Source organism: Cupressus sempervirens, chromosome 6 (genome assembly GCF_028749045.1).
Source record: "Cupressus sempervirens isolate cs-2001-9-10 chromosome 6, ASM2874904v1, whole genome shotgun sequence".
Lineage (NCBI taxonomy): Eukaryota > Viridiplantae > Streptophyta > Pinopsida > Cupressales > Cupressaceae > Cupressus > Cupressus sempervirens.
This window is the reverse complement of record NC_143123.1, coordinates 698,035,592-698,044,951: the sequence shown is the minus strand read 5'-3', so window position 1 is coordinate 698,044,951 and position 9,360 is coordinate 698,035,592. Positions and strand designations below refer to the sequence as shown.

Sequence of the window (9,360 nt, the reverse complement as noted above, 5' to 3'; positions counted from 1 at the left end):
GGTTTCCAAATGCTAAAAGGTCCAAGCTTTGAAACTTCGAGAGGTCAGATATAGAGTTTAGACATCAAATATTCTTCACTAGAGTAGACACATTTGTTTGCACATTCGATGATACTTTTGGCCTATTTCCTCTCTCAATCTTGCAATGTTTATCGACTTTATTGTGTAAAATATTTTTTCATCAGTCTATCATTTTTGTACGAAACAAGACATCTTGTTACAATTTTTTAGAATTGGCCTATTTCAACCTCTAAACAAACATATAACTCAATTCCAAAAAGAAGTCATGATTTTTTACTATCTCAATGGCATTAGCAAACTAAATGTTATTTCTTAGACGAATTTGTCGATGTTCACCATCATCACCATTTGTTGCACCTCTTCAACATTAGAGATGTATCTTTTTTCTCTTTTGATGGATCAAAAAAATTATGTATTATAGTCATGCAATGTACAAGTTTTAAGACTTAAGTCCCTTAAAATTATGAAAAGTGTGGTAAGAATTTGAGCATTTTAAAAATGGATTCACACAATAGGCTACTGGGGTAGTGCATCACTTGAAGTCTTACCACAACTTGTGATACTCTTTCAAAAATTCCCAAATACCTTGCAAACATAATCATTTAAAAATAAATGTTAGCTGTCTACAAAAAATAAATATATTTAACAATTTTCAAAATATTTATTTAAGACAGTTATTAGAATAAATAAAGTTTTACAATAATAACACAATTTATTTTTTAATAAAATATTTGTAGTTCTTACAATGTTGATTTAAATAAAAAGTAGAGCTTATGATAAACATTGCTTATTCTTATAATAAATTTCAAAGGTTTTCAATTTTTAACTAGGAAACAAGAAACATAAGTCAAAGTTTGCCAATTTTATAATTTACAAATTTTATTATTTCAAGATTTTCAATTATCTTGAACATGTCTATTGGTAATTTTTTATATTTCTGAAACATATTTGTGCATCTCATAATTTTATTTTATTTTCAATTATATTTTATAATAAGTATTGCCCACTCTTTAGCAGATTTCAAAGGAGTTCAAATTTCAATTAAGATAAAGAAATGTAGAAATCAAAGTTTAAAAAATTTAGAATTTTTTGATGCATGCCATTAGGAAAGATGTTGCACACAGAATGACATGGTTGGCAAGAGCCCTTCTATCTTGTAATTATGATTTTTTGTCAGTGATATGGTGGACTTTGCAGTGGGATATTCTAGTATTTAATCTCTTTTAATTTATTTATTTGCCACTAAAGGTTGCTACCTCTTTAGATGAATTTGGCATTTAAATTTTGCAATAAAATTGTCATCAATACAAATGGGTTAAAGCCTACAAATGAATTTGAACTCTTCAGGAGGCAGTTCTTCTTCATCAACGACTTCCTCTATGCTTAATTTATTCTCATTCATCTTCCTATTTTCTTCATAATAATCTCAAACTTTCTCCAAATTACTAAACCACCCTAAGATAAATTTAAGTCCAAGAAGATGGTAAGACACGATCGACAAATTAGGCAAGCACACATTTTCATATGGAGGCTCCCAACTACCACCTTACTTTGTGTTATTTTTTGAATTAATTTTTTGTTTAATGCCCTGATTTTTTTTTCCAAAACAAAAGAAACTGAAACATGATTAAAATTACCATGGCATGTTAGAAAATAGATTTAGAAGAGTGTTGTGTTTGAACAAGATAGTGTAAAACTTTAAATATTTTTATCTATATTATTTGATTTTTTAACATTATATCTAATTTACAACTTTATAAATATCAAATACAATAAAAAAAATTTATTAATGAAATTACTAAATATACTTCATTCATGCAATAAAAAATAAAAGTTTAAAGAATAGGGTGGCCTACATTAAATCTTGTTATTTCATCAAACATAAAAAACATGATCTACCTTGTCCAGTTAAAATCATGGGGGGCCAACATATTCTTATATAATCTCCTTTCCTGATTGGTCATAGTCAACAAAAGTTCTAAAGTAGGTCATCATTTGTATTGCTCCTTATGATTTGATCTCTAAACACATTAATGGATGCATTTAATGTAGTATTGATTGCATTTGCTTGAAATGCCAAGATGCTTCTCTAGATTTTTTTGGATTTCAAAATCTTAGAAGATCAAATCACCATTACCACCAAGGCTGTCTCCACACTATTGCTGACTCTCGTAAACCATCCAAGCACTTTTTTAAAACTATAAATAGGCCACCACAATAGCAATATGCTTACTGTGAACAAATATATTTAAACCATTCTTAGTTGTAATTAAAGAAATATATTGAAATGAAAAGAATTTAATAGAAAGAGAAAATTAAAGTGGGACCTACAATTAAGAGCGCACACTATATCAAAGCTTAGTATGTAATGTTTAAGACTTGGGATCCACCAATATTTTAAAATAAATTTTATACAATATTTTAACAAACATGCTATAGTAGGTATACGTCATCTTCAAAAAGCAATACGATTGCTCAAGAGTCGTGGAACGTGCTAGACTTGACGTGAATTCATTGCCCTTTCGAAAACTATTGCTCATATGACTGACTTTGGCCCTTCCAAAGATTTTTGCAGATATGTCCAACTTTTGATATTTCTCCCATTCGAAATGTCTTCTCACTCTATCGTGGCCAACGTTTGACATATGAGTAGAGTTGCTTCTCTCAAATCTTTCACACGCAACATTACCAAATAAATTTCCATGTGTTTGGAAGAACGCTATGCTTTTCACCCTCAACTTGATTTTGTGAATGGCAGTCATATCCAAAAAACAATTGAGGCCCAACGTTATGCAAGCACTCCAACCTCTTTAAAATGAATTTCCACCTCTGGCGTCTGGGAAATTGGAAACTTTGAGTTGGGAGTGAGTTTTCTCTTTCTGGGGTTTCCGGCTGAGCATAATTTCCATTCTACTTGTATTGGGAGTGATGGAGGAAAGCAGGAAAAAGTTCTGCATCTGTGTATTTATAGTGTGTATCCAACTGAAAACTTGTGGTTCTGCAGTCAAAGGTGGACATACTCTTTCCTTGGGCGAATCGATGACTAGAAATCAGACAATAATTTCGAGAAATGGCACATTTGAATTGGGATTTTTCAGCCCAGATGGTACGAGTAACTGGTATATTGGCATCTGGTATGCCAATTTAACAGAGAGGACGATTGTTTGGGTGGCCAACAGGGAGACTCCGGCGAGAGAAAGTCCTGGCGTTTTGAAGCTTTCAGAAGGAGGTGATCTTGGACTGTTTGACGCAATGGGTGCATCTCTTTGGTCCGTCAATGTGACCAGAAGGTCTTCACAGGCTGTTTTACTAGATTCTGGTAATTTTGTGATGTTCAGTGATGCCAACAAATCTGAAGCTGTTTGGCAGAGTTTCGACTATCCCGTGGACACCTTGTTACCAGGGACAAGGTTCGGTGGGCAGCAAAAGCTCGTCTCTTGGACAAGCTCAGTCGATCCTGCTCCTGGGATTTTCTCATATCAAGTGGACCCATCTGGAGCCGAACAAACGGTGCTCATATGGAACAACTCTGTACAGTATTCGGCAAGCGGGAATTGGAACGGCGAGTCTTTCAGCGGAATTCCAAGGATGGTAAACCAAGTCTTCTTCTACAATATCGGCATTGAAAGCACCAAGTCTGGCTGGTATTTCAAGTATACACAGAATGGTACCCAAAATGTGCTCTCACGTTTCGTCCTAACAAAGTCTGGAGAACTGCAATCATATGGTCTGCTTGATGACGGCAAATGGAACATGTTCTGGTCTCGACCAGCAGATTCCTGTTCCGTATATGGTTTGTGCGGAGCCTACGGAATCTGCAACTCCAACAATGTTCAGTTCTGCAGCTGCGTGGAAGGCTTCGCCCCAGCAGACACTCGAGCCTGGGATTCGCGAGAGGCGTGGTCCAGTGGCTGTGTTCGGCAGAGCCCGTTGAACTGCAATACTAACAATGGAAGCACGGACGGATTCAAAGAGCTGATCAACACTTTGGCTGATGTTGATTCCATTTTGTCATACCCTGCAACCACGAAGAAAGATTGCCAGAAAGCCTGCCTCCTCAACTGCTCCTGCGCTGCATTTGCTTTCAATCTGCCTTCAGGGCCCTGCCAAATCTGGTCGGGTGATATATTGAACATGCATAGCTCTCTTCCAACAAAAAGAAAATCAAATGTTTTTATTCGAGTATGTGCTTCTGCACTTTCCAAGACTAAGAAATCGTCCTCCTTCAAACACAGGACCCCAATTGTTGTTGGTGCTCTCGCTGTTGCATTGGGGATCATTTCAATCTTAATGTGGAGGCGGCATCGGCATCGGCAGTGGCTACGATCGATGGAAAGTGTAGGAGATTCCACCAATTCCTTTCTAAGAATGTATAGCTACATGGAGTTGAAGATTGCGACTAGGAATTTCAGGTCGAAGCTGGGGAGCGGAGGATTTGGCATGGTGTACAAAGGACGCCTTGTAGACGGTACGCCTGTGGCGGTAAAGAAGATGAGCGGTGTACAGAGACAAGATGAGAAGCAGTTCCGAGCAGAAATCAGTTCTCTGGCAAACATACAGCATGCCAATTTGGTCAGGCTTCGAGGGTTTTGTGCACAAGCATCCAGAAGGTTTCTGGTTTATGATTTCATGCCTAACGGCTCTCTTAATTCCTTACTCTTCTCAAGCAATTCCAAAGGTAAAGAGAAGGTACTCAATTGGAAGACCAGATTTGAGATTGCATTAGGCACCGCAAGAGGGTTACTTTATCTTCATGAAGAATGCAGAGACTGCATCATTCACTGCGATGTCAAGCCTGACAATATTCTTCTGGATACTAACTTTGCACCCAAGTTAGCAGATTTCGGGTTGGCAAAGCTTGTGGGTAGAGATTTCAGCCGCGTCCTCACCACGACAAGAGGAACAAGAGGATACTTGGCTCCCGAGTGGATCTCTGGTCTTCCCATTACTCCCAAGGTTGATGTCTACAGTTTTGGTATGACACTCTTAGAGATCATTTCTGGCAGAAGAAATCTGGATTTAAATGTTCAAGACTCGAATAAGTATTACTTTCCCGCATGGGCTGCTACTCAAATTTATAATGGCAACACAACTGATATTGTGGAGGAAGGTATTGCAGACGAGGGAGACGTTGAAGAGGTGAGAAGGGCAAGTATTGTAGGGTTGTTATGCATTGAAAAGGATGAGGAAGTGAGGCCGGGCATTAGGCAAGTGGTGCTAATGTTGGAAGGGAAGATGCAAACACAAATTTCAAAGATCCAGTACTACGCCCTCATGCACAAGCAAGTAGACCAAACAAACACTAGTACCAATAGTGATATATAATGTTCATAGGTTTCAACACTTGTGGAAGACACCAAAAATGTTCATAGTTTTTCAACACTTGTGGAAGACACCAAAATTAGAGTTGCAGTGTTTTACATACATGGATTGTTGTTGGCCAACCATTTTGTAACCATGAGTTTAGCCAGTGATATGAAGACACTTTTTTCCTAAATGTTGTAAAAAGTTATATACAAATAATTAAACTTGTGGCTGGATAGTCACTACTTTGTGGGTGGATAATCACTACCTTGTTGTGGCCTCTCCATATAATAATACTAGCAATCGCACTTTAGTGTGCAACAGGTACGCTGTAGTAAGATGTAAATGATATTTGTATTTTTTGAAACATACGTGATATTAGTATTATTATTCAAAACATGTCCATTTCTCAACTGCTCATCCACTTGTTTTTGGCATGTTTGTTTGATTTCAGAGTTAGCATTTATATAGTGTTATACTACTTTAAAACAGTTTTCTATGGAGAATGGTTGAATCCTTCAGCCATCATTATGAGACACTAAAAATAGACTTGATTTTACTCCTTCGAAAAAAACTACACCTTCGAATGATGCTAATTTATTATGTGAAATGTCTTCTCAACTATATGTCGAATAAACTCTGGCTTATATTACTTCTTTGTTGCATAACAATATCAAGCTCTTCCATTTCCATATTTTAGTGAGCTTTTAGATTTTATAATTGTTGCATAATACATATTCATTTCCTACTCCAATTGCATATTTCAAAAATTATTTCTTTCATTCATATCGAATGAAATGTATTCTTGACACAGTAAAAGAACTTTGAATGAGACATGTAGCTTTCTAGATTAACCTGTATCATGTCAAATGCTTGTGGTATTTAAATACTTCATTGACTATTTTCAATACCTTGGGAGTTCAATCTGTATGAAGTGATATTTCTCCTAAAGTGATTGTCTCTCTCTCCAATAGGACATTGGAAGGTGTAGTTTCCTTGTATGAGATGGAATCACAGGTGTCTATAAATACGTCAGGAAGAGCTAGGCGACATCAGATGGCCTTTTTGAGCCAAATCGCAGAGAAACACCTCAATGTTTTTCTTTCTTCAATTGGTGTTATGTTAGTAGCTATAAAAATGGTCCTCAAATAAGGATTCACGGTTGCAAATGGGAGGTACAGTGTTAGACAAAATAGGTTCTCCAATTTTGTAGCCTCCTTAGTAGATTTGGGCATGGCTTAAGGAAGAGTACTAATGATCAAAAACATGTTGATGGAGCTTTCCTCCTCTTTTTGGTATGGTTCCGGTGAGTGATGTAACATGCAATTTGCTCATATTTAGTCTAGGATAATAGAGCAGTCCAATAGGAATCGAGTTGATCAAATAATTCTGCCCCATTCGGACTCTCACCGGAGATATGTAGGCTCTCAGAGTCTCTGGAATGGGACCGAAGAACAACTTGTTGCGAATGATGAAAATCCTCAGCTTTCTGCCATTGCAAAGATTGGGAGGAATCAAACTAGTCAATCTGTTGGAGGAAACATCCACTTCCACAAGCCCATCATTTTTCCTGAGATGCTGAGGCACCGGTCCCCTGAAAGTATTTTCCAACAGCTGCAGAACCTCAAAATTGGGCAGATCCCTAATAAAAGATGAAATCTCCCCATGCAACTCATAGATCAACAGGTTGAAAAGCTTCAGCTCCTTGAGCTCTTTGAATTTTGAAGATATTTCAACGATGAGTTCATTGATGGACAGTTCCAATGACTTTAATATCCCAGGGCATCTCACCTGAAGAGGAATAGGACCAGACAGGGAATTCTCTTCTAAGAATGAAATATCCAGCTTCTCGAGCCTCTCCAGTTCGAATGGGATTGGTCCCTACATGCCAGAGATAACCATATCCAGCTACTCAAGCTTGCTTAAATTCCCAAATTGTGGAGGAATTTCCTCCGTTACATTTTGTAGTATTCAAAATAGATGAAGTTCATATTCATCAGAATCAATGATTTTTCACAACAGGCATATTTGCCAAGTGGAACACGTTTATTGTCGCTATACATCAGAGGGAAAAAGATGACTTAATAAATTTTAAATATTGATTTAAATTAAATAACTTTCAATCACACTCATAGAAGTTTGATTGACATAAAAATAATAATATCTATCTTTGTACTCTTAAATTTTGTACGATTAAAATCTAAGTTACTGTTGTAGTTTATGATCTATTATTTCATAAAAGTATTGCGATTCATTATTTATTTCTTTTTAATTTTTAAAAGAAAATTTATAAATTAGTTTACTTAAAAATCATGGTAAATATTGAAATATAATTTTCTCCTGTATAATTATTGGATATAATTTAATTAATAATTTTCAAAGGTGCAAAATTAGTTAGAACTAATTTTTAACAATTATCAAATGAATTTTCTATAATAAACTAAAAAAGGTTTCAAAGAAAAATAAAACTAACAAAATAAAACAGATAAAATCTATAAATTGAAGTAGATTGATAATTTTCAAAGTACAAGTTTTTAGTAGACCTAAATTTAAAAAAACATACTTAAACAACTTTTTTAAAATTAAAAAATTAGACACTAACTAAAATGTAAAATATACAATCTATAGAGTAAAGTTGATTGAATCTAATTATTATTTCAAAAAGGTACAAATTTTATTGTATCTAAATATTAAAAAATACTAAAATAATTTTTGAGGTGGAGTAGTACTTAGCATTTGTATGGGTGACATCACTTATGTGAACATCATCTACATTTAGATAATGACTAAGTGTACTCTTATATGCCTTCTTGTGAATTGTTATTCATGAAAGACGAGACAAAAACTACATTTAATTGAATTATTTATAACATAATTATAGTTTGACTAAATTTAGAAAAATCTCTTACTTATGAAATTGTTTAAGTTCCTTAATCTTCTGCTTCTTTGACCTAATAAAACTGTCACTTGGTCAAGTTTAGTGTTTTAGTCAACACCTTGTCTTCTCTTCTATACATCAACTCAATTGTCTTCTTCACTAAATATATTGATTAAACAACACATTATCTTGTCAAGTACTATTTGATAAAGTACCTATTGTAATTCCAACATACTTTCTCCTCTTATCTAAACAACTACACTAGTTCATCTAGTTATCTCTCTTTTCCCATCCTCTTCATCAAGCAACAAATATGGCACTTTAAATTGTTAGTAAATGTCTTACTAGTAAGGTTTGACATCAATGTCAACATAATAATTGTTCCAACTATTGTTTCCAATAATATAAAGCTTGTTTTGTATGATATATGGGTGTTCTTCATATGATACAATGGTGGGATGATCCTAGGTCATATGCAAAACTAATAGATTGAAGAATTCACACTTTTTGTTAAGGAAATTTATCAAATTTTAATATTTTTTTAGAAAGTTAGATGAGTCCAATTTGTGTTTAGTTAGATTTTTTTAGTTTTTCAGTTATGACCAAACACAAATGTGTAGAATCAATCAAGAACACTTTATCCCTACAAGATTTGACACAGTAATAAAATTCCCACTTGGAAACTTAGGTACACATCCAAGAGCTAATCTGAATATGATTGTTGAGGATTACACAAAGGGTTAAGAAATGTCATATTAGCCAACTCCAAATTCTTGAGGAATGATATGGTGAGTATCTTGGTAAGGATACTATACTCATTGGACTAAGGTAATCACACTTTTAGGAGTGGCCTAGGTGGTTTGCTACACTAGTGTCTAGTATAGTGTTCTATTCAAATGCATCTTATGATTCTAATACAAAGAAAAGTAATCATGTAAACATGATTGAGGCCTATATCCCTACAAAACCAAATATAAGATAGATTGATCCTCTAATTTATTTTAATCTCAAGAAGGATTTTGATTAGATAGGGTCAGTTAGCTTGCTTCACTTCTTCACACTTTAGTCATTATCATGATATGTTTTTCACAAATAAAGGATCACTAAAGGTAATACAATAAATGAAAAGGAAATGTAACTTATGAGCTTGGATTTTT

General features: G+C 34.7%; 1 pseudogene; it reads left to right on the top strand.

Annotated features, from left to right (window-relative positions):
* Positions 1–2,542: 2,542 nt before the first annotated feature.
* Positions 2,543–5,696, top strand: LOC149554120 (G-type lectin S-receptor-like serine/threonine-protein kinase At2g19130 pseudogene; annotated as a pseudogene).
* Positions 5,697–9,360: the final 3,664 nt, after the last annotated feature.